The 25,793-nt window shown below is 32.9% G+C and overlaps 1 protein-coding gene across 5 annotated transcripts in view; it reads right to left on the reverse strand.

Moving 5' to 3' along the window:
- Positions 1-25,793, reverse strand: part of Unc-13-4a (BAI1 associated protein 3) — a 301,637-nt gene that overhangs the window by 249,333 nt on the left and 26,511 nt on the right. For 4 of the 5 annotated variants that reach the window (XR_013080617.1, XM_076776807.1, XM_076776806.1 and 1 more), the window contains exon 1: positions 11,934-12,183. The exons of the other annotated variant lie outside the window; for it this stretch is intronic. The gene's annotated coding sequence lies outside the window, so the exon portion shown is untranslated. Of the gene's footprint in view, positions 1-11,933; positions 12,184-25,793 lie in introns of those variants that run through there. 5 annotated transcript variants of the gene reach the window in all.

A 25,793-nucleotide genomic window follows, 5' to 3' on the forward strand; every position in this document is an offset into this window, starting at 1 on the left:
CGATCGTAAACATTCTTTCTAAGATTCCTGAGATTCATACGGACAGTAAGAAATGGAATATTGTAAAAAATCTTGCAATAACGTATTAATATAAAAAAAGATACTTACATGCTAAAAAGAATCCGGTAAAAAATAGACGAAATCACTGATTTCGAACGAAACTATCCAGGAGGATAATATACATTATGCTTGGCAATTAATTAATTTAAATTTATCCGGTTATAAAATTGCCACGCATCGATGGAGAAACAAAAATGCTTTCAAGGGTTTTAAAATTTGGAATTTATGGGAGAAATACGGAAGAACGTTCGGCAAATCCAGAAGAATAAGTAATAGCTTTACTCTATTCTTCCCATGAGGTCAACAAGTGATTACAGCAGCATCGGAATCAAAAGTCGAACAACGACGCGGAAGCAACGATCGATCGATATTCTAAAGCCACGTACTTTTCTTGCGGTACTTTACGCGTTTCCAACGACAAAGTAATAAATTATTCGTTATAATTGCTTCATGATCGAGCCTCGCTAATGACGACTTTCATAGCGATACCCGAAGTCAGATATCGACGCTAACACGGTATCAAGCTGGAAAACGAACGCAGAGCATTATAATTCAGCGACATACTTTGCGAGCAACTAAATATTCATTGCTTTAACGAACGATACTTCGTACCGGTTTCGAATAAACGCGGCAGTTTCGACAACTGTGACATCTCTTGGGATGGTAATAATTATCGTAGATTATCTCTGAATTTTTCATCGCTTGTCAAATTATCATTCTACGTGGACGCATTTACGAGACAATAATACGGAATTATTGGGCAACAAATGACAGCTTTTTTAAAAATTAAAGACATTTTACAAATTAAGAAGATCCCATTTATTTTTTAATGAGGTATCGCGACCTAGAATCTCGAAAAAATCGATTATCTTTTATTTAATTTTCTTTGTGGTTTTAGATAATTCACGCTGAATAGTGAAGCGATTTTGTTAATAAGATCTTGTTTCGAAGATTTGGAGAATTAATAATTGTAGTATTGTAAAATTTGATGAAAAATATAAAAATATAAATGATCGTAAATAAATTATTTTATTTCGCCCTTTTTAATAATATGACCTGGTATATAAAATATCTTCTTTCTACACGTTTTAAAGGGGTATTACGGTATAGAATTTCGAAAAAAATCGATTTTGTTTTATTTCACTTTCGAAAAATGATAGTTTCTTGAGAAGACTCACTAATTGCAGTCTGTTCAAAATTCAAATTCAAAAACAATATTTCTTTTCACATGTAGGAATTACATTTAAATGTATTTAATCTTCTGATTTATATCATATGATTCAAATGTCAGACGTTCACTTTAAACCTTTAATTAAGAGAGTATTGCAGTTTAGAATTTCGAAAAAATCAATTACTTCATTTTCTTAAAGTGTATGATTTTGAAAATATGTATACAAAAACTTCGAATTCAAAACAGAAATCTTGATGGTAATTTCTAATACTACTAGATAATTTCTACGCTTGTAATTTGTAAAAAATGCAAGAATAATATAGAATCTTGCACAAGCTGTAACTTTAAATATATACTGTTCTATGAAATTATTATAAATTATAAATTAAGAAGCTATAATAACCACGATTTTTAATATTTTTGGATGAAAAAATACTCTACATACTTATAAAGCAAATAAACATATCTGGATACAAAATAGTCTACCTATAATTTAAAAAAAAAACTAAATTAATCGAAAAAATTACAATCTAGAATACCCTCTTAATTGCGAAGACACAAGTTGGAGAACCAAACATTTGGAAGTTTTTAGTTAATATTAAATTCTATTATAATATTCGACTTAAATAGGTTCCTTAATTCAACAGATTATCACTGAATGTAACGACACCTCCACCAGATTCAGTCATGTTATCAACAATGTAATTTTAAAGAAAGTTAATAAAATATTATTCTTATTATTATTCATTTATTAACGGGTATAAACCCTTTAGTACAAAAGATGTAATATGTAAAAAAACAAAATAAATTAATTTACAATACGTTGCAAGTATGATTTTAGACTTTCTAATGATTGTTAAATCAGTTTTAGTGTATACAAAATTTACACGACTAAATCATTCTATTTACACAATTCTGAGACCCAATCGTTGTGCGGTAACTTTCAGAATAAAATAGAAAGTGATTTCTTAAATATCTTGATGGTACATACAAAGAAAACAATTGAGCAATCGTTTAACACGAAATATGACCTTTGATTAGCTTACTTACAAACATAATATTTGTGATTTTTCTTCTATTATACAATGTTTGAAGATTAATGTTAATAAGTAAATCATCATAATTCTGTGATTCAAGAGGCATGGGACATCCACTATGCCTAGCAACAAGACGAAAAAATTTCTGTTGAACTCTCTCAATTTTGCAATGTTTTGTTATAAAAAAACCAAATTATGTTGCTATATTCTAGAGTAGGTCTTGTCAAAGCACAATATAGGATTTTGAGTGTATTAATTTTACTGAAATATCTGGAAACTTTACGAATAAATTCCAGAGAGCAAGGACTATGCAAAATAATTTTTTCATAATGAACTTTGAAAAATGAGTTAGAACATACCATTTAGAGTATAATATGTGATCTAAATATAATTCCAATCTCATAGTTTATCATGTAATTATTTTCCTCTGCTCGTATGAAAGAATACTATGTATAAATACAGGGTGTTCGGCCAACCCTGGGAAAAATTTTAATGGGGGATTCTAGAGGCCAAAATAAAACGAAAATCAAGAATACCAATTTCTTGATGAAGGCTTCGTTAAACAGTTATTAACGTTTAAAGTTCCGACCGCACCGAATTTTTTTCTCGAAAATGCGCAAGATTTCGGGGGTATGTCTATTGACCAAAAATGATTGCAATTGACTCCCACAACCGAAAATAATTTTTCCAGAACGATTTGAAATTTTTTTTTTTCGTCCAAAAATTTAGGAACTACCCCCTGTCGATTTTTCTTAAAAATTCCTTTTTCATTTTTAGTAATTTTGTTTGACGCCCTACAGAAAAGTTGTCTAATACTTTTTTGTAGGTGCCCATGAGCTCTGTTTCAGAAAAAAGTTTCATTGAAATATATTCACAATTGTAGGAGTTATGGCTGTTTGAAAATTGGACCATTTCTATGGGGTTTTTCTCATTTTGCGGGATCAAAGACCAACTTTTCGAATATTTTTACGATTTGTACATATTCTCCACCAAAATACGCATAGTTTGCTTTTTTAAACATTAAAATCGTCCAATCCGTTCAGAAGTTATGACGTTTTAAAGATTCGCATGAAAATTCGGGCAGACATTTCTGGCGAGAAATTATATTTTCGGTAAGGAATTTTTTTCTCAAAACTGAGTAGGATTTCGGGGGTATGTCTGTTGACCAAAAATGCTTACAATTGACCCCTGCAACTAAAAATAATTTTTCCAAGACGATTCGAAAGTCTTTTTTTTCATCCAAAAATTTCACACCTTCTTGAATTTTTTTCTAAAAAGTGGGTAGGATTTCGGGGGTATATCTATTCACCAAAAATGATTGTAATTGACCCCCGCAAACGAAAATAATTTTTCCAGAACGATTTGAAATTTTTGAATTTAATTGTTAATAACTTTTTAACGAAGCCTCCATCAATAAATTGGTATTCTTGATTTTCGTCTTATTTTGGCCTCTAGAATCCTCTATTAAAATTTTTCCCATGGGTGGCCGAACACACTGTGTAATACACACATACACTTTAAGAAAATGTAATAAAGAAATCGACTATTTCGACCGATCAAACGAGAATGCTCCGTGACACAATAATTGCTATAAAAGATAGAAACTTTTATTTGGTAGTCAGCCTGTTTGACGAGTAATAATTTGTTTTTACAGGAAAAATACGAACGACGGTGATTACCTGCTCCCGCGTTATCTGCGTGCCTCTTATTGTTCCGTACATTTTTCCCAATAAATGGTCCGTTTGCATCGATTTCGATGGTTGTAAGACAGGTATTGGAAAGCGTACGGCGTCGTGGTTTTCGATATTAAGCACTGGCCGAGTTTATTCGGCAAAATTGGAACCACTCTGACCGGCTCGCGGTCATTTTTATTGCAGCGAAAAGAAGCTGCATTATTTCTCTTTTATCGCGGGTACTTCTTATTTTTTCTTTCGACCACGATCCGTTCTTCGTGGAACGCGAAATATCTGGCATTGACCGATTAATGCTTCAGGGTTCCAACGACGGGACACAATGAAATATTCAGGTTATAGTCAGGTAACGTTTAAGTGACTTTTCTTGTTTCGCGTTTTTCCACGTGTAAGTTATGAATTGTGCATTAATTCGCCGACCGAAACAAAAGCAACGATTTTTCGATCCCAGAGCTGTTATATGTTCCCATTTTGCGAGTTATAAATTGGTAATTCTCGAAAAATATTATTCCGGATTTTCTATATATATTAAAATTTGAATTAACAAAATTCGAAGTTGATAACTTTGATGTGCGGAAAAAGGTTCATATTTTAACCCTGTAATTCATTGTTTAAAAGTACCACTTTAAAATTAAGAGATTTAAATTAGTAATTCTTATAAAATATTCTCCTGAATTTTTTACATATATTAAACTTTAATTTTACAGAATTCCAAGTTGATAACTTTGATCTGCGGAAAAAGGTTCATATAATGACTCCGTAAATCATTGCTTGAAAGTACCACTTTAAAATTAAGAGATTTAAATTAGTAATTCTTGTAAAATATTCTCCTGAATTTTTTACATATATTAAGCTTTAATTTCATAGAATTCAAAGTTGATAACTTTGATGTGCGGAAAAAGGTTCATATTTTAACCCTGTAATTCATTGTTTAAAAGTACCACTTTAAAATTAAGAGATTTAAATTAGTAATTCTTATAAAATATTCTCCTGAATTTTTTACATATATTAAACTTTAATTTTACAGAATTCCAAGTTGATAACTTTGATGTACGGAAAAAGGTTCATATTATGACTCCGTAATTCAGTGGTTAAAAGTATCACTTTAAAATTAAGAGATTCTAAGTGCACTTTGCTACTTTCGTTAAAAATGTTGGAGTTATTGTACTCACCCAGATAATTGTAAACAAATCATAATTTGTTTACAATTATCTGGGTGAGTACAACAACTGCATTAAACGTTCCTTCCATTCAATTATTCCAGTTATCACGAATTATTGCGTAATTAAATCTCATCGATTGGTTGCTCATTATTAATTCTCAACGATAGCGTAAAACTTTTAATCGACTCTTTAATTAATTTAACTAATTAATATTATTGCATTCGACATGAAAGTTGAGAAAAGAAAACGGTTCAACAGCGTTCACTGTAAAACTATTAAAACAAGAACTTGTATAATTAAAAGAATTATGTTGCACTCGAGTGTGACAAAATACGAAATAATCTAAAATATTATATCCTAAGCGAAGTGATCGAAAAAAGTTAATAATAACAATAATTTTAATGGGATCGTTAATGTTTCAATCGTTAATGTAATTGTACAGTAAAAACCTTTTTTTGTTGAAAACGCAAACAATTAAAAGCAATTCAACAATTAGGAAACCTCGAGTAATCGTCTGACGAATTTTTCTTAATTGAGGATAATGCTTTAATTGAACCTGGTATTCAACGACGATGGAGAAGCGAAACGGACGGACAAATAAATTAAGTTTAAATTACTGCTGTTATCTCGTCGCGACTGTCGTCGAAATTACAAGTTGGAAAGACAGCTTAAACCTCGAAATGATTGCGAGATAACCAAAAAGCCCTCAATTAGCATTTTCGTTTACCCGGTGAACGCGGATGACAGAGTTTTGTACAACCCCAAACACGTAATACAGTGGATGCCCGGTTATGCATTCATAATCTCCTACCACTCGCTAACTAAGTAAAACTAATTTCAATTCTGTCGTGAATGTTGATATGACAAATAAATTACATTAAAATAATAATATAACACAGCATGTGTAATAAATAACGTTCCACAGAGTATTGGTCTATCGAAGCATGTAATCGAACGAAAATCATTTTCACCTTTCAACCCCGTTTTTGAATTGTCGTTGAAACAACTATTATTACGTATTTACGTTTCGTATTGAAATTTATTTGATGCTAAGCACAGTGTGAAAAGTAACATATTTTCTTGAAATTAAGACAGATCTAATTTTAATTCTGCTTAATTACAGAATCATTATAAACGATGACATTATAAATTTATTTTTAATTAAATATCGTGCTTGAAAATATTTAGTTTCGAATCAATTTTCTATATTAATTTACTATAATTTAATCAACATACACAGTTATAAATATATCGTTCGGAAACAAAAATGTTTTTCCTGATAATTAGATGATTTACTGGATCTATTTTAAAGAACACGTGTCTATATATTTGTTAATGAAAACGTTTCGAAGGATAATATAAGTATGCAATGTAAATCGAACGATCACTTACACGTAATATCGTTCTATCAGGTATAATCTATTTAAAATCGAACAGCCGTATTCTAAAATTGGAACCACTGACCTTCGAAATCGAGGATCGTTGGTAAAAACTTTTTCATCGACCGTCATGGAACAATTTTACGCACGCGATTACCTTCGGTGCCTTTTCGGTTGATTACTTCTTTTTTATTTCGGAGAACAGAATCCCTCCGCGGCTATAGATTTTCTCTTTCGTTTCTCCTGTCTCTCGAATCCGAAATAAAAAAGAAAAATCCGTCACCAGGGCATAAGAACACGTATAGAGAAAATATGGGAGGCGAAAAATGACGCGTAAATATTGTAACGCGTCAGAGGTGTCCAAAGTGTCCAATATCTGGAGATCTAATAATAAGTAGCAATTTCTAAGCGAGAAAATGGATCGAAAATATGAAATGAAATTTTTTCGTACAACACTTTTTCTCATTCTCGGCTAAAACGATTTTGAATATTTATCCAGTACTCCGTCTACTGTTTTATTCAACAGACTTCACTGTACATTATTTATATTTCTGTTCGGTACGAAGAGTATTATTTCCTTTTTCTTATATTTTTTTTTGCTTTTATAAGTATACATGATAATGAGATATAATGTATTTATAAATTTTGTTACTAAACTATTATTTACAACAAATTTTATGCATCAATAAATTTGGTAAAGTATATCTATTTAATTCGACCTATGATTTTTTTACGTTATTAATATATTATTATTAATACATTAATATTGTTCTGATTTCGTTATATGTATATACAGGGTGTTCGACCACCCCTGGGAAAAATTTTAATGGGAGATTCTAAAGGATTCGTTAAAAAGTTATTAAAAAATTAAATTAAAAAATTTCAAATCGTTCTGAAAAAATTATTTTTGGTTGCGGGAATCAATCACGATCATTTTTGGTGAATGCACATACCCACGAATTCCTACGCACTTTCGAGAAAAAAATTCGTGTAGGTGGACAAATTGTATTAATAATTTTTAACAATAATTTTGTTAAAAACATTTTAACGTAACCTTAATCAACAAATTAGTATTCTTGATTTTCGTCTTATTTTGGCCTCTAGAATCTCCCATTAAAATTTTTCCCAAGGGTAGCCGAACCCCTATATATCATCAACTTATTGTATCCATTTTTACTCTAATTTTCTTTTTGTTTATACACTATCCTTTTTGCTACTTTCCTTTAATTTATTTTATTTTCTACAGTATCAAGTGGCAACCCTTTATGTTCATAGTAAATAACAAATAAAATAGAAGAGTTTAGTATATAATTAGAAAATCCAAGAATTAACATAATAGACTGAGTATGAAAGTTCAAATATGTTCAATGGATAAAAAAAATAAACTGTGCAGAACAATATCATGGTCTCTCAAATTACATGTATACAGTTATTTATTTTCTCATTCTAGAACCTTTTTATTTATTCAATGTACTTATTTAAACTTTCATACTCTACTACATGATGGTAATACTTAGATTTCCTCATTATCCTTGTTTTTGCTCGATTATACTCCCTAATGATCCAAACGACGACGTCGTAATTCTAATGTGTGTTGCTTAATACAACCAAAAAGTACTTATTAACCAGACTACCCTCTTAAAATACTTATCAGCTTAAAAATTGAAAAGAAGAATGAAAAAAATTTAATTTTCTTAGCTTTATATTATAGTATCAACAAAATTTTAAGGAATTTTCCTCTATTTGGTCAGTGAGAACTGAATTACGTCTTAAATTTGTTTATTCGATAAACATTCTTACAACTTCCAAGTTTCGATCGTTATTTTTGGTTCTTTTCAAGAAAAGTAACTCGAAAGATTAAAAGTCAACCAGTAATTACGACGAACATACAAAAATGAACATTGTAACTTCTGAAGAATAAAGTCGGATAAATGGGAACTAATCAAACGTATGTTTCGTCCGAAACGGTTGGAAGCGTAATTGCATGCATGAATTCATTTGAAATTTGAATTTCAAACAAATTCAAAGAGTAATTGGGCATTCGCTGAACGAATACAGAAAACTTCATTAAATGGATGTTGAAAATATTGTCCATCGTTCAAAGTCATTTTTCTGGGAAACAAAGCCCCGTATGAAACAATTTTGTTATATATTTTTCTCTTTCGTTTTTTCGTACAGAAACGATCTTGTTATCACTTGTAGCAATGGTCACATGAAATCCTGTATGCAAAAGATCACAAATATCGTAGCTCTGGACGACAATTTCCTCGATCGAACGTCTGTTCCTTGTTGTCTGTCTGAACAACGCGAGGATACGAATCTCTAATCGAACGTCCGCGAAAATTGATCATCGTGACACGGAGTGACAGAACCTCGAATCACCAATGACTGCGACACATTTCATTTGACGCGATATCGGCCATCAAAATGGAACACTTACATTCGCCACAACGAGAACACTGTTTTCCTACGTTTCCTCGAATTTGGAACGCACTAAATCCCATTCAATATTTTCTAACGTTGTTAGTACAAAGTTTAAAGGTCGTATCAACGTAAAAAAAAAACAGTTTTATAGATCACTTTCGGGAAATTGTGTCCAAAAAATATGGCGACCACTGTAAAACGAGATGAGGTTGAACTCAGTTATAACGAGCACACGAGATCAGATAGAATGAGGAAAAAGAAATAGTGACCTTAATTTTTTAGTAGCTTAATACAATTGTTCACTTTTTTAACGAGTATACTATATAGATACGGATATACCAAAAAATTTCTGAGAAACTTGACAAATATTGAAGTATAACGTTTAATTTATTATCAATTATTATTACTTGCAAATGTGTATTTACTAACAAATTTTGTAGTTTTTACGTGCATATTAATGCAAATAATATTTACTTAGAAAGTTACCATACTTCTTTTCTTTGTAATATTTCTTTTCGTCGTGTTACCGAGAATTAAGTAAATTAACAGAGATATTTATCTCGTCGGAATTTTGCCCGTCTCCCTGGTGTTTATTATAACAAACATTTTCTTTTCTTGAGACAAAAATATGATTTTCATACACAAACACGTTCTTTAATGTTACGAATTGTACTATATTCAACACACTGGGAATAAATTATTGAAAGGCCACTTCATAAATATTTTCGAAAACATTAATTTCTTCATATTAATAATAAACACTGATGCAATTAATTAAAAGAATACGCTGAGAACAATTTTTAAAAAAACTCGTTACTAATTATAGTGCAAAAGAAAACAATGTTGAAACTTCCACCAAGAGCAGTTTTCCTAATATACAGGGTGTTCGGCAACCTGGGAAAAATTTTAATGAGGGATTCTCGAGGCCAAAATAAGACGAAAATCAAGAATACAAATTTGTTGATGGAGGCTTCCCTAAAAAATTATTAACAATTAAATTCAAAAATTTCAAATCGTTCTGAAAAAATTATTTTCGGTTGTGGGGGTTAATTATAACCATTTTTGGTAAATACACACACCTCCGAAATCCTATCCACTTTCGAGAAAAAAAAATCGGATAGGTGCTGCAATTTTTCGACGAAAAAAAAATTTTCAAATCATTCTAAAAAAATTATTTTCGGTTGCGGGGGTCAATTACAAATATTTTTGGTCATTACACATAGCCCCGAAATCCTACGTACTTTCGAGAAAAAAATTTCTAACCGAAAATCTAATTAGGTGCCTAAACATTTCGACGAAAAAAAAAAATTTCAAATCGTTCTGGAAAAATTATTTTCGATTGCGGGGGTCAATTACAATCATTTTTGGTGAATAGACAGACCCCCGAATTCCTACCCACTTTGTAGAAAAAAATTCGAGAAGGTGTGAAATTGTTCGACGGAAAAAAAAATTTCAAATCGTTTTGGAAAAATTATTTTCATTTGCTGGGATCAATTACAATAATTGTTGGTGAATAGACATACCCCCGAAATCTTGCGCATTTTCGAGAAAAAAATTCAGTATGAGCGGAACTTCAAACATTAATAACTTTTTAACGAAGCCTCCATCAACAAATTGGTATTCTTGATTTTCGTCTTATTTTGGCCTCTAGAATCCCCCATTAAAATTTTTCCCAGAGGTGGCCAAACACCCTGTATAGAAAGAAAATAAACTTGTCTATCGAAACAGGTTACCTCGCAGTTAGTTTTTTCTGAATTTTATTTTGAATTTGCAATTTGCAATTTCACATATTAACAAAAATATAAGAAAAGAAATGTATGTCATATTTACGGTACTTGTTAATAATACTTTTTCACGATGTACTTTTAAATGAAGCAACTAACACGATATTCAACAAATTGGATATCGATCAGTCGCTATTACCAAAGGAGACTTTTTATAGTACAAAAGAAAATTTTAAATATACACGAGAGGTTGCTACATTTTGAGTCGTATTCTTTCCTTAAACCGATGCATTAGCTGATTGGTTTCACCAACGCATTGAAAAACTGATTTGATTTCAATTTAAGAGGATAGTGTAATACAGAATTTTTTGAAAATTCATCTACCTACTTCTATGCATTTTCTTGTAATCTTAGACGTAGAGAATATACGTTGACGAAGAAATTAATTAACATAATGTTTCATAAGAAACATGTCCAACATTTTCCAAACTCGTATATTTCCCTAAAATTTTATCATATGCACTAAGATTATTCTTACATATTGGAAACTTTTATAATTATTGCACAATAAAAGTGGAGGGACATTGTTATCAAAAGCCGTATTTGTATCTTCGAAATTTATAACTTCATAACTTTAAAAATCTTAGTTATTTTATTGGACATTTGAGAACAATCTTTAATACAATTTGAAATCGATACGCCAAAAATGTTTTATTTTCTAGTCAGAAATTTGCTTTAAGCTTACTATAAATGTACGAAATGTAAAAAAATTCTATCTTTCTTTTTGCAGATACTGTTTCAAAACGTATGGAATCCGGTGTGCTACGTTTAGCGCTCAACGAACAAAAGGCTCAAAGAGAGCTCACCGTCTGATTGTCACAAGCTTAGGTCGACGCGGGGCATCAATTTTTATCTCCGGAATCCGTTATCAATCGCCAACGAAACGCACGAGTGACAAGCTCGCGTCGACAGACCAGTCGTCCCGTTCGAAATTCGTAAAACAATTGCCCGGATCGTCGACCGAAGTTTTTGTTACGCTGTCCAAGGTGCGCTGACCCACGGGGGTGTAACAGGGCGCAATAAAGATTGTCCCCGAGTTAGAATAACGTACGTAATAAATAAGATAGCGATCGTAAAGCTCGCGTTCGCGTTGGTAAAACAATTAATCGTCGGTGGACGCGAAATCTTGATCAACAATGAAAGAACCTATTCTGAAACATTTCGATCGTAAAATCTGAAATCCGTCCAAGGGCGTCCTTCCAGCTCTTCGGTATACCTACTCACCGTTCCCGTCGCTGGACGTTGTACGTGTTCTATCGGACGGTACGAGCCCCGCGGAGATTCTCCAAGATCTCCGGAGTGGCCGACGAAACAGTTTCGTGTCTGTTGCACGATAAAACGTCGCGTCGAACGAAAGGAAACGATCGCCCGTACGCGAGCGAACGAGCGCGCCTAAGAGTCGCAATGGAATACCCACTTGTAGAGCCGGCGGATGACCGGGCGCGTAAACTAGACTGGCGGGTTGGCAAACAGGTGAGATGCCGTCGCGTGCCAGTCTTTCTCCGTCGCCCTACCCCGGTCTCTCTCTATCCCACTCCGTCACCCTACTCCAATAACCCGGCTGGTCCTTTCTTCGTCTCCCTCTCTCGGGCCACTGCTTCCCTCACGCTCCTCCTACTCCAACCTTTCGGACTACCAACCCCCTCTGACGCGCGGCAGCCCCCAGATTCTAGTCCTCACGGCGTCGTATTTACGCCGTACGATCTCTTTCCACCCTGAGAATTTCGAGTCCGCGCGCCGATCGAGCTTTAACTCGCCCTTATCCACGTACGCCGCTAGCCGATCTTATTTCGCGAGGATGCTTCTTCTACGTTGTTACTCCCTCGACTCTGGTTATCTCGTTCCGCGTCCCATTCTGTTCGCCGCTCTACGCGATCCTACTTTCTCCCAATTCCACTTTTCGGCTCCTCTCCCTGGCGTTCCTCGTTTCTCTCTGTCGTTCTCTCCCTCCCACCCTTCGACACCGTTCCCCTCAGTCTCCCCGACAGCCCTACCCAGGAGCACGGGGCTATCCCTACCCCCTGCAGGGGTTAGAACCGGAGGCACTTGCGTGCGCAGCACGTCCATCGATCTATTTCAGCTCACCTACGCTCCTGGCACGCCTGGCCTGTACCTGCCGCTACCCTGCCTGCGCGTTTGCGGGTGCGTTCATACCGGGCCAAGGTGTGGACGAAGGGCCGGACGATGTTTTATTGTGATCTGGAACATGATCCCCCACGGAGACGACCTTAACTGCGTACGAGTGTCGTAATAAGGAAGGATTCTAACGGATCCAACGGGTAAACGACATCGATCATACCCGCGCGAAATAGAATAACGCTAACGGCACGCCGATAACCTGGATTTCGAGTCTTTTCTTTCTTTTCAGCCCAATTTTAGGATAGTGGAGTCAGTTGCCCTAATGTGGAATGCGTTTCTAATTTGGAACACCGCGATATTAAAGCAATTATCGCAATATTGCTATTGGCGATGAATGCAATCGATTACGATTGTCATTTGTTGCAATTAGCGTGCATATTAGGGTGGTCCTTAGCTACAGGGATCAACATTTTTTTTTTAGTTTTTTTTTTACACACCCCCGTAGATTGTGACACTTGATGGAGAAATCACTTATACCAAATTTTAGCGTGATTGGACAACTACAACATGTGCCGCATTTAAAGTGAAGCTTTGAAATTATAACGATTTCGCATTGGAGTCGAATGTACTTGTATCGTTTTATTCGAAATTTATTAACCGATACTTTTTGGTGAAATTATAATTCCTTTAGTGTAAAATAATAATATTACGTGTGATCTCTAATACTATCCCTAGTAGCACAGAATATTGTATACACATTCATATGATATTAAAAAGAGATTCAATCTTTTTTTGATATTCAAATAGACATACAAAATTCATTTTATATTAAGTAACAAATATTTTTTTTTAAATATGCTGGAAATATTTATTTCGTGTATTCCATATTAAGGCAACTGACCCTATAATTATTCCTAGTAGTTCACAGTATTTATGATACTTGAGGGTGTTTTCAAATTTGTAAATTACATTTCTTTGAAAAATGCAACAGATGCTTTGCTATTTGATTTGCATAGTATTCAGGCTATATACATTCTTAATACTTTTAATAGTTGGGCTCTCTAAATATTAAATAGTGGTCATTGACTATGCAATTATGATTTTGTTTTCCAGCATTACAATTGCATTTTGCATCATTTATAGTCTCTCGTGTGAGACTCTTATTTGTGAAGCATGATTTTTTGTTACGTTTAAAATATCAGGTCGTCCCATAAGTTTGTGTCTTAAAATTAATCGTGATAAAATTCGTAACTTAAAACGAAATATATCAAACCGTCGATCGTTAATTTCGATGAAATTTGATACTCTGGCAGAGCAACTAAAAATATTTTATTCCTATTCTTTTCAACGTCCACATCGAAGGGATGAAGTCCGTCCGCAAAGTATAATAGAAGCAGTAAAACCTATTTAGTTCTACGTGTCGCAAACTATTAAAAATATTTAAAAAGTGAAAACCGATGAATTTTATATTTTTTATGGCGAATTTCACTGTACAGACAGATTCGTAAAAATGCATTTATTTAAATTATATATTGAAAAATGAGCTCAAAAAAGATAAGTTCTGGTATAAAACTACTATAGAACTCCAAGAATCCTAATACTTGTAAAATTGTAAATAACGCTACATTAATTTGGAATATTGTAAAATAACAAAGTCATTGAATTATCGAATATTTCTATGCTTCATGCTATAATTTAAACAAATGGTGAAATCTGGAAAAAGAAATTTGCTTCCGTTTATTATTTTTTTCCAAAATGACATTGGCATATTTAAATACTTTTTAGCTAAAGCTAAACGTTTTTTTCTATTTTTCTTATTGATATTCGATTTTCATTTGGTCTTGTAGTTTTTCAACCCAACTTCGTGTAGACTTCGTCTCATTGTTTTTGTCGATACATCTACTAATTCGAAAATGTTTCGCGATATGGGCATTGGATCTCGTCAGTTTTCCCAAACAATTTGACGATCATCTTGTGATATAATACAATTGGTTGTATTTTCTATTAAATGCAATTTACTTGTATAAAAATGAAAATATTTCTTTCAATTCCTTATCAAACGATCGATGTACCATACAGATACGTAATAATACTATTCTTATTAATCTTCTAGAACCTAAACGTCAGAGCATACTAACAAAGTTTAAAAATTATCCGACATTTTTGGACGCCAAAAACCAAGGAACGCGATTATTGGGCAGTGACGCGGAACAACGATTGCATGTAACGCCTCGTTGCATTTTAGAATAGTCTCTAGAAAAACCTGAAGATTGGATATTCGAAACATAAAATTCTGGTGAAAGGAGAAAAATCATTACATTATTATAACAATCGTACAACGAACGCAGACTAAATTTCATTAAATTTCACTTAGGCGCTTGTTTAAAATAATATCGCGTTGTACACAATTTTAATTAATTTGGAATTGAACTTAAGAAAGAGAGGAAACGTTAAATTGGATTCATCTTCGACTTCGATAAGATTTAAAATGCAATTTCTCTGTATTGAGGGTGGAATATTAAACGCAATATGTTCATAGAAATGCTTGAAAATATAAATTGCTGACATCGAAGCTTACGAAACGGGAGCGTAATCGTTTATTAAAGCGCTCGAAGTCAGTCGAGATATTTTCCAGTTAAACTGTAGGTAAAACCTGATGTAATTAGGATCACATTCAGCTTCCCTAAAGGTATCGAATCACAACCGATTTCCTATCGTCGAGACAGCATCCGCATCGATGAATCGTCTGCATCATCCGCGACATTATATCGCATTCGTTTCATCGTTTCTGCTGTGCTCTGTGTACAATCAAAGCTTTTGTTCGACACATTTGTTGTTTATGGATTAACCATTGCTGATTGTTTCCAAACCATTGTCTTATTCGGCACGTGTCGGTACTAACAACGAAAAAACGTACGAAGAGAAAATTAAAGCGAGCAATTTAATATTTATGTTATAACAATAAATACAAATTTGTGAAACACTTGTTACAATCTTCACGATAATATTCCTACAAATAGTCAAATAATAATTTCGAACTAATTCAGTTGTAAAACTAGAGATTGTATAGTACTAAAAAGTTATTAATTTTAAGAAATGAATATTCTAATACGTTCAGTAAAAGATAGTACTACATCGATAATATTCGAATTTAAACAGATGAATTCAGAGTCTCCGTGAACACATTTTACGAATGAAGGCCAAATTGGTAAATGAATTTTTTAAGTAAATCTACGTTTACGAGTGATTACGTGAACAGAGAAGGATTGAATTGAACCTTTTTGTAGAAATATTAATCTACTAGTTCGTATACATTGTACGCAAATTTGATAACGTTCTTTAGTTAGTGAAAAAAAAGTTTGCAAATAGAAAGTCGATATCCAACGGAAGATGTTTCACGTTTAATTAAAATTTAAATTTTAAAAAGTAAACGAAAATTGAATACTTCGAAGGAAATATAGTAAAAGCACTGTTTATTTTAATTTTAGCTTTGATAGAAAAACTCTGGAGAGGCCACTGTTTTTTTAACGGGAATAAAAATATTCGAAATAAAAATTTGAGAACAAAAAAAAGAGAGGACACGTATCTATAATTTCTTTCCAGCCCTCTTATACAATGACTTTCATAGAACCGATTATGGTATCTTGCAATTCATGGCACCGTTCCACCAGGTACTTATTGTCAATCTCTTCAATACCGATAGAATAGACAGAACCCAGACTATTTTCTAAAGTTATTTGTACTATTTCTCACCACTAACACCACATCGATCTTATTCGACCCCAAATCGATAACGTTTGACGCGTGAGAAAAATTATAAGGAAGCTCCAAAGCCCTCCGAGTTGTAATACAAAAAACCATTGATCCACTAACTGTCCCGTCCATACAATATCTCGTCTGTAATAGCATAACCAAGACGAATAGCTTTAAGGCCTATTTTCTTGTCAATCATAAGCCATAAGAGGGGAGATCAACAAATTTCCGGCATGGCTGTATAAAAAATGATAGACCGATCGAAAAATTTAGTGACCTTTTTGTGTCATATTTAAACTTCGTTCTCGTTCTAGAAAATATGGAGACTCTCGGTCTATTCTTCATTTGGCCACCTACGGTTCACAAAATTGAGCAAACACCTACGTTAATTACGAAAAATGGCAGAAAAACTAATGTAGATACACGGATATCAGAGTGAAAACACCACACATACAGGGTGTTCGGCCACCCCTGAGAAAAATTTTAATGGAAGATTCTAGAGGCTAAAATAAAATGAAAATCAAGAATATCAACTTGTTGATTGGGGCTTCGTTAAAAAGTTATTAAACAATTTCAAATCAATCACGGAAAAATTATTTTCGGTTGCGGGGGTCAATTACAATCATTTTTGGTGAATAGACATACCCCCGAAATTCTACGCACTTACAAGGAAAAAATTCATTACCGAAAATACAATGTCTGATCATGAATGATGATTCCCCTAAAATTCGGCAAAAAATTTCAAACCGTTCTAAAAAAATTATTTTTGGTTGCAGGGGTTAATTACAATCATTTTTAGTAAATACACATACACTCGAAATCTAACGCAGTTTCGAAAAAAAAATTCCTAATCGAAAATGTAATTTCTGGCCGAAAATTTCATGCGAATCTTTAAACTGTCATAATTCCTGAACGGATTGGAGGATTTTAATTTTTCAGAATGCAAACAACGCGTATTTTGGTGGAGAATATGTAGAAATTCTAACAATATTGAAAAAGTTGTTCCTTGACACCGTAAAATGAGAAACCCCCCCTAAAACTGGTCCAATTTTCAAACGGCCATAACAACTACAATAATGAATATATTTCAATGAAACTTTTTTTTTAAGCAGATCCCATGGGTATCTATAAAGAAGTATTGGACAACTTTTCTGTACAGCATCAAACAAATTTATTAAAAATGAAAAAGAAATGTTTAAGAGAAATCGACAAGGGGTAGGTGCCTAAATTTTTAGGCAAAAATAAAATTTCAAATCATTTTGAAAAAATTATTTTAAGCTGCGGGAATCAATTACAGTCATTTTTGGTGAATAGACATACCCTCGAAATCCTATCCACTTTCGAGAAAAAAATTCGATAAAGTGCTGAAAGTTTCGGCGAAAAAAAAAATTTTTCAAATCGACCTAAAAAAATTATTTTCGGTTGCCGGGGTTAATTGTAATCATTTTTGGTAAATATACATACCCCCGAAATCCTACGTACTTTCGAGGAAAAAATTCTTTATTTAAAATATACTGTGTGGCCGAAAATGTTTCTATAACTTTTTAACGAAGCCTCAATCAACAAATTAGTATCCTTGACTTTCGTCTTATTTTGACCTCTTGAATCTCCCATTACAATCTTCCCCAGGGATGGCTGAACACCCTGTATATTATTTCCATGTATTAACTGATGACACAAAAGAAACTTTTAAATAAAACCAATTGTTTTTTGTTAAATGAAAAGAAACAACTGGTTACGTTGATCACGAAAAATAGTAGAAAAACTAATGTAGATACACAGATATCAGAGTAAACACACAATATATATTTTATTTGCTTATATTAACGGATGACACAAAAAAAGTTTTAAATAATACCAATTGTGTCTTTTTATTTAATAAAAAACATTTATAATAATGTAAATAGACATATATCAGAGTAAAAACACAATATATATTTTATTTGCACGTATTAACTGACGACACAAAAAAAAACATAAATAATACGAATTGTTTCTTTTTATTTAATAAAAAACAGTTATAATAATGTAAATACACATATATCAGAGTAAAAACACAATATATATTTTATTTGTACGTATTAACCGATGACACAAAAAAAACTTTTAAATAAAATCAATCGTTTTTCATTAAATAAAAAGAAACAATCGGTATTATTTAAAAGTTTTTTTTGTGTCATCGGTTAATATACGCAAATAGAATATACATTGTGTTTTTACTCTGATACATGTGTATTTACATTAATTTTCCTGCCATTTTTTGTGATTAACGTAGGCGTACGTTCAATTTTGCGAGTAACTGTGTATGTTTTCCATCGTCTTTAGATTGAAAACAATGTTTAAAAAGATAAAAATTGATGTAGATTTACCGTAGTTAGAGAAATTTGGAAAAAACCAGCCCGAAGGAATTTTCATTTGCGTTTCGTATTTTTCTTTTAAAATTGACCCTTTCAGAAGGGTTGAAAGGGTGTGCCGCGAGAGAATGTTTCAGGAACGTAAACGAGGTACGGGTTAGATCGTCAAATTGTCGGTCACGAAGCGAGTTCTATCTTCGTGGCATAAAAATGTCCTCTCGACTCAGTTTAAATCGCTTCATTGTTTGGCTCAAAGGCAGAGACGGGCTGCGACAGAACGATGAAACGTGAATTTACATTCTTCTCGACGCGAACACGTCGCAACCTCGAAGGCACCTCGACGTCTCGGATGAACTGAATTTTAAAAGGACCAGCGTTCAAAGGGTAACGTAAAAATTCTGATGGTTAATATCGCGCTATTAACGTAGCCAAGCATTCTTTACGCTCCCTTCATTATTCCTCACCCTTTACTCACCCTCACCGCTCACTACTATAAAAGCTCAGCGCAGTTTGTAAACAAAACAAAATTCATTTTTTCTTCTTTCTATATTTTTCATATTTCTAATCTTGAAGCATTCTATTGTGGTAAATAGACTGCGAATCTTTATGTAAATTCATATTTTTATTAATAGAATTAATGAAATTGGAGCTTTGCAGAGGATCGTTTCAATCACTAAATATAATAATTCGTATCATGCTTTAATTATTTCTTATATTTTTGCAAATTAAGTCCATTTTGTAATTTTTTTGGAAATTAAAATTTTGTATAAATGCATAAACACATGCAGTCTAGTCATAACAATCGCAAAATGTATTGCTAATTTTATAAATGTACCCTGTATACTAGCATATTTTTCGTACTTAAATAGTATATGTTTTATAACATATTTATTGTGTATAAACATCTGGAGTCTAACTATAACGTATTACACATGAACTTGTAAAATAAGTATTAGATTTCCCCAGTGAACCCAAACCTAACCCATTCCTGATTTTATATTAAATTAAGTTTTAATTTTATTTTTCTATTTTGCTTCAAGTTTTCATAACAATTTAAACAATATCAATAGTAATTGAATTAATAGAATTAATGAAATTGGAGCTTTGTAAAGGATCGTCTCAATCCCTAAATACAATAATTCGTATCTTACGTATTTCTTATATTTTTGCATATCAAGTGCATTCTGTAGTTTTTTTTAAATTAAAATTTCTCAAAAATACATAAACATTCGCAGTCTACCGATAAAATTCAAGAAATTAGCTATGTTACATCATTTTTACCATCAGGTTCGAAAGAGTAAAACAGATTAAAGACGTTCGATCGATTAGAGCCATTCGTAGTCGTAAACATTTAAAACATTTAATTGACAGCCTTCGATCGTGTTCCATACACGTAAAATAGAAATTTCTAAGGAACGAATAAGCTTGCTTCGTGGAATCTATTATTGCGGCTCACCGCTCCTCCTTTCTGCTTATCACTCTTTCTTTTCTCCACCCGTCTTCGCGACGGAGAATTTTTCCAAACGTGGAGTATCTCGTCGGTTCCACTCCCACGATTACAAGCGGAGAAACGCCCGACCATTAACGACGATTGTGCATTCGTAATGTCAGATACAAGTGTAGCAGCCGTTAGTCGGCGATCGAATGGAATCCGTGCAATCTTCTTTGTCGACGATCCATTCCGCCACGGCTCATTGATTTTGATATCCTTGGCAGGAAACGTAGTCGTAAGATCCATACGTTGCGATTAGATGTGGCGAGAGATTGAAAGTTAAAATGGTCAAATCTCATTCTCTGTAAAAATTCAACGTCAACGATTTAACGTTTATATTATGTGCCGTAACCATCATTTTTTTACTCAAAACGGATCGTTTTCTTGAGACGATTCTCTTTTGTTTATATATTTACATTTCTTGAGACGTTCATAATCTCGCGGCAATAAGCACGCGGCCAAAGTGGCGACACCTATAATAAGGTTGAAGATCGTGCGGGGATTCCCGTGGCTTTTGTTCGAGTCAAATCAAGTTTGTTCGAGCTGCATGGTCGACATTAAAGCAATTTATTTTATAGTAAACTATGTAATTCATAAAGAATAATTAAAGTGGTTGTGTTTAATATTTAAATATTGTCTATATATATTTATTTAATCAGTTCCTATGCAAGAAGACCTGATATTTTTCAACAACATTCAATTCGTATTATTTGATTTTAATATTGCAATCCTGAAAAAGCAGAGAAGTAAAGATTTATAACTGAATTCGTTTATACGCATATTTACTTCGATAATTCGTGCCAAACAAAACTACGAAGAAGCGAGTAAACGAGATTGCACCCTGAGCCTGCTGGAGGGCGTCTGTCGAGGAGCATAAACAGGGTGTTCGACCACACCTGGGGAAAATTTTAATGAGAGACTCTAGAGGCCGAAATAAGACGAAAATCAAGATTATCAATTTCTTGATTGAGGCTTCGTTAAAAAGTTATTAAAAAATTAAATTAAAAAATTTCAAATCATTCTGAAAAAATTATTTTTGGTTGAGGGCGTCGATTACATTCATTTTTGGTGAATAGACATACCCTCGAAATCCTATCTACTTTCGAGAAAAAAATTCGAGTAGGTACTGAAATTTTTAGACGAAATTAAAAAATTTCAAATCATACTAAAAAAATTATATTTAGTTACAAGGGTCAATTACAATCATTTTTGGTCGTTATACATACCCCCGAAATCCTACGCATTTTCGAGAAAAAAATTGTTTACCGAAAATCTAATTTGAGGCCAGAAATATTCCTCCGAAATTTCATTCGTACGTTTAAAACATCATAATTCCTGAACGCATTGGACGATTTTAATGTTTCAAAATGCAAATAACGCGTATTTTAATGGAGAATATGCAGAAATTCTAAAAATATTGAAAAAGTTATTCCTTCATACCGTAAACTGAGAAAAACCCCCCAAAACTGGTCCAATTTTCAAACGGCCATAACTCCTACAATAGTAGGCGTATCTCATTGAAATTTAGTCTGGAAGTAAAGCTCATGGGTAGCTACAAAAAAGTATTAGACAACATCTTCATACAGTGTCAAACAAATTTATTAAAATGAAAAAGGAATGTTTAAGAGAAATCGACAAAGGAGTAGGTGCCTAAATTTTTCTGCGAGAACAACAAATTTCAAATCATTCAGAAAAAAATTATTTTCGGTTTTAGGAGTCAATTTCAATCATGTTTAGTGAATAGACACACCCCCGAAATTCTACGTATTTTCGAGAAAAAAATTCTTTATCGAATATATACTGTGAAGCCAGAAATGTTCCCACGAAAATGCGTATGTTTAAAAAATCATAACTTCAAAATTCAAACAATGCGTATTAATTGCCTCTAGAGCCTCGGAAAAATGGGCCGAAGAAATACATTAGATGTAAGGTCTACTCGTACACGTCGTCTGTGATGAGTTCTACAGGCGGAACTTTAAACGTTAATAACTTTTTAACGCAGCCTCATTCAACAAACTGCTATTCTTAATTTTCGTCTTATTTTGGGCTCTAGAATCTCACATTAAAATTTTTCCCAGGGATGACCGAACACCCTGTGTATGGGAATAGGTAGTCGGTCGAGTACTAGCGAGAGAACGTAGCCCTCTGTTGGTGAGCGCAGGAGGTTTCGCCACAATTCAAATCCTGCGTTATTACGAAGTTCTTAAAATCCCAAAAATTCTTACAGATAACCAATTATTGTATTAGACAATCAAACTCTATATCTTTAACACTTTATTTCCAAATACCAAATTATTGTATCGTTTAATCCCACACCACTGTTCGATCAAACGTATTTCAATGCTCCAATAAAATCTAGATTTCACGATTCTCTATCAACAGTAAAGGTTTATTTAAAAAATAAATAAAAAAACTGTAATCCTGTCTTAATCTTTACTCACATATTATCTTCTACGACCATTTATATGATAAATGAAGATATTATCTCGATTTATCATACTTGTAACATCAAATTTCAAATTGAGAAAAACTTATTTAGACTTCCGAAAGACGACGAAAATTATAATTCTGTTTCGTACCGAAGGAGGAGCGCAAACGTGTTGAGACGTGCAAACAGCGTGGCGACAAACTTTACAACCGAAAGCTTACAAGCGAAAAAACTTATCGACTTGTTTGCGTTTTGGTTGTGCACTCGAAACGTTCCTCATCGCCACTTTCTAGCCCCTCATTTTCTCTGTTGACATGTTCAACAGAGTTTATCGCACAGTTTCTGCCCCCCTTTCGCGATTGCCGGCACGTTTTATCAAAATGTATTCACTTTAAGACGGCAGATGGCTCGATAAGGCGGTTAATCAAACCTGGGACCGAGAGTGGGGGATCAGCACGAAAATAAGTTCGAAACTTTTCACGAATATGCGACTTTGAACGTTTCAGATCCAAGAAGTAACTGGAACTTATATTGCACACCTTTGAAACTTCTACCATCCGTTTGCATTAAGCAATAATTTACAGTTATAAACGGTCGTGGAAAACATAATTTGAAGTTTTAATAATCATTACTTTCCCTCGCGAATCGTCTAAAAGGGTGTTGACGCGGGAACATCAATTTATTAAAATAGAAATAAGCTTCCTATTACACTGTAAACAAACAGTTTTACATAATACTTTAAGTATATGAGAGAGAAGTTTTCAGACAAAGAAATAACTTCTGCTCGAAATATCCTATCGAATAAACAAATTTATGAGAACAAAATTACAACAATTTAAACAGAAATTCAATGCTGTCTCTGATTTCGAAATTTATTGTTTGTTCTTATCGTCATTGTCAGCCTCATTTTGTTTCTTTTAATAATTGAAGTGTATCACAAATTAAATTTTAGGAATTAAAATCAAACGATAGAGTTTGAGAAACTCGCTGGTTTCTATTTGATCGTAGAGAAGATTATTCAAAACGTCAAAAAATCGTTTTCGCGATCGAATAGTCGAGATTGTACCTAGTTCTTGCAGAGTGTAAATATAATTTCAAATTCCTTATAGAAACGAGAATCCGTCGTATTGTTCAACGAGTCTTATTGTTCCGTTTTATTATTCTTTCCTTTGTCTACGAGTTCACCGTCTTCATTCACTGTTCCAATTGTTTCAAACTCGCGTTTCTCAAACCGTCAAACGGCTCGTAGAAATTCATTTTCCTGTCAGGTTGTCTGCACTTCGGGCCGAAGCAGCATTCATGTTCTATAAAAGCGGAAAACATCCCAAAAGGAACTCGTTTTCCCAGTTTACGCGCGAGACTAAAACGACGAAAGTATACCTGTTCAATCTCGTATACACATTTAATTCCCCATTACATAATTTAAACCATCAGGAATGGAATAAAAAAAAAATTATTTAACGAGCAATAAATTGTCTTTGAAAAAGACTTTTCTTTTTTTCAAATTTCCTTTCATTATTGTACAAGTTTCGTGGGTCGAACGAAATTTACCTCCTAATTAATCGTTTCTACTTTTCTTTTTTTCAAATTTTTTTTTATCATTGTACAAATTTCGTGGATCGAACATTTACCTGCTAATTAATCGTTTCTACTTTTCTTGTTTTCAAATTTCCTTTTATCATTGTACAAATTTCGTAGGTCAAACGTTTACCTGCTAATTAATCGTTTCTACTTTTCTTGTTTTCAAATTTCCTTTTATTATTGTACACGTTACTATATTAAAATTTGTCAGCGTTTATGGTAACAAAACGTATAACTGGTTATGGCTCTTAAGAGCAACGTTAACGTTATTCAATCATCGAGCAAAGCACGATCGATTTTACTTTACAGGCATTTGGTTAACTTCATTTTAATACGCAAACCAACGGCGTCATTCACGCAGAAATTGATCTAAGATTAGATCAGAGTTACACAATGGTCTATTGTTGATTCAACGACACAGATTGGTCTCAATGAAACTTAAATTGAATTAACTTTCTCACGAACTCCCTGTTGCTTCGTGACGGGAATTGAAGTGAACCCGTGACATGAATTAATGAACCAACGTTTACTATTCACATTTTTCCCGATTAATTTTACGTAGTTATCGCAACCTTTAGTAGATGCAATGAGCTTTCTTATAATATTATTTGTGGAAGGTTCTTCTCTTTTGGGGTTTTTTTACTCATGCTTCTCCTATATTTCCATTATTTATCTAATGCGGTACAGTAAAAATTCAAATTTAACAAAAGTACATACGTTGGCTCAAACTAAGTTAGTTACAATGTAAAATTTCACGTTAATACTTCGAATTAAAAATTAATAAATTTTTATACTCTCAGCGAAATTATTTCTGAACAAAAAATTATTGTCACCGAGAATTATTGCTACATTTTCAGGAACTTATTTGCGATGTAATATGTAATACTGCGTAGTCAAGAATCTAATTTATAAAATAATTTTCCGATTCATAAATTTAATTTACAATTGATTATTTAAAGGTAAGCGACGTTATAATTATCTGTTGTAATATTCTTATTAAAATTATAATATTTTTCATTATTCGTTCTATCAATACATTACTGAACATTCATCAATTTGTTAATACATACCCCTCGTGAATCATTTATATTTTGCATAGTATTAAAAAGTAATTGTCGAATGATCTAAATCAGTGAGGAAAATCCTGGTAATCATTCATTATTGGAATTACTACATTCTATCGTGTAAAACTCACTTGGAATGCCATTAATATTACAACGCCTTGCAAACAAAACAAGTTTCTTTTGTTTATATCCACTTACATAATTGAAAACTCTAAAAGGGACCAATTTGGGAAAAGAGAATATTTTTGTTCGTCTGAAAAGTTCAATACGAAAAAGTCAAAATGGCAAGATATAAGCTTCTTTAAAACAATAGTAAGCGAAGAAGTTGAAAAT

The sequence above is a fragment of the Colletes latitarsis genome, chromosome 11 (assembly GCF_051014445.1).
Source record: "Colletes latitarsis isolate SP2378_abdomen chromosome 11, iyColLati1, whole genome shotgun sequence".
Classification (NCBI taxonomy): domain Eukaryota; kingdom Metazoa; phylum Arthropoda; class Insecta; order Hymenoptera; family Colletidae; genus Colletes; species Colletes latitarsis.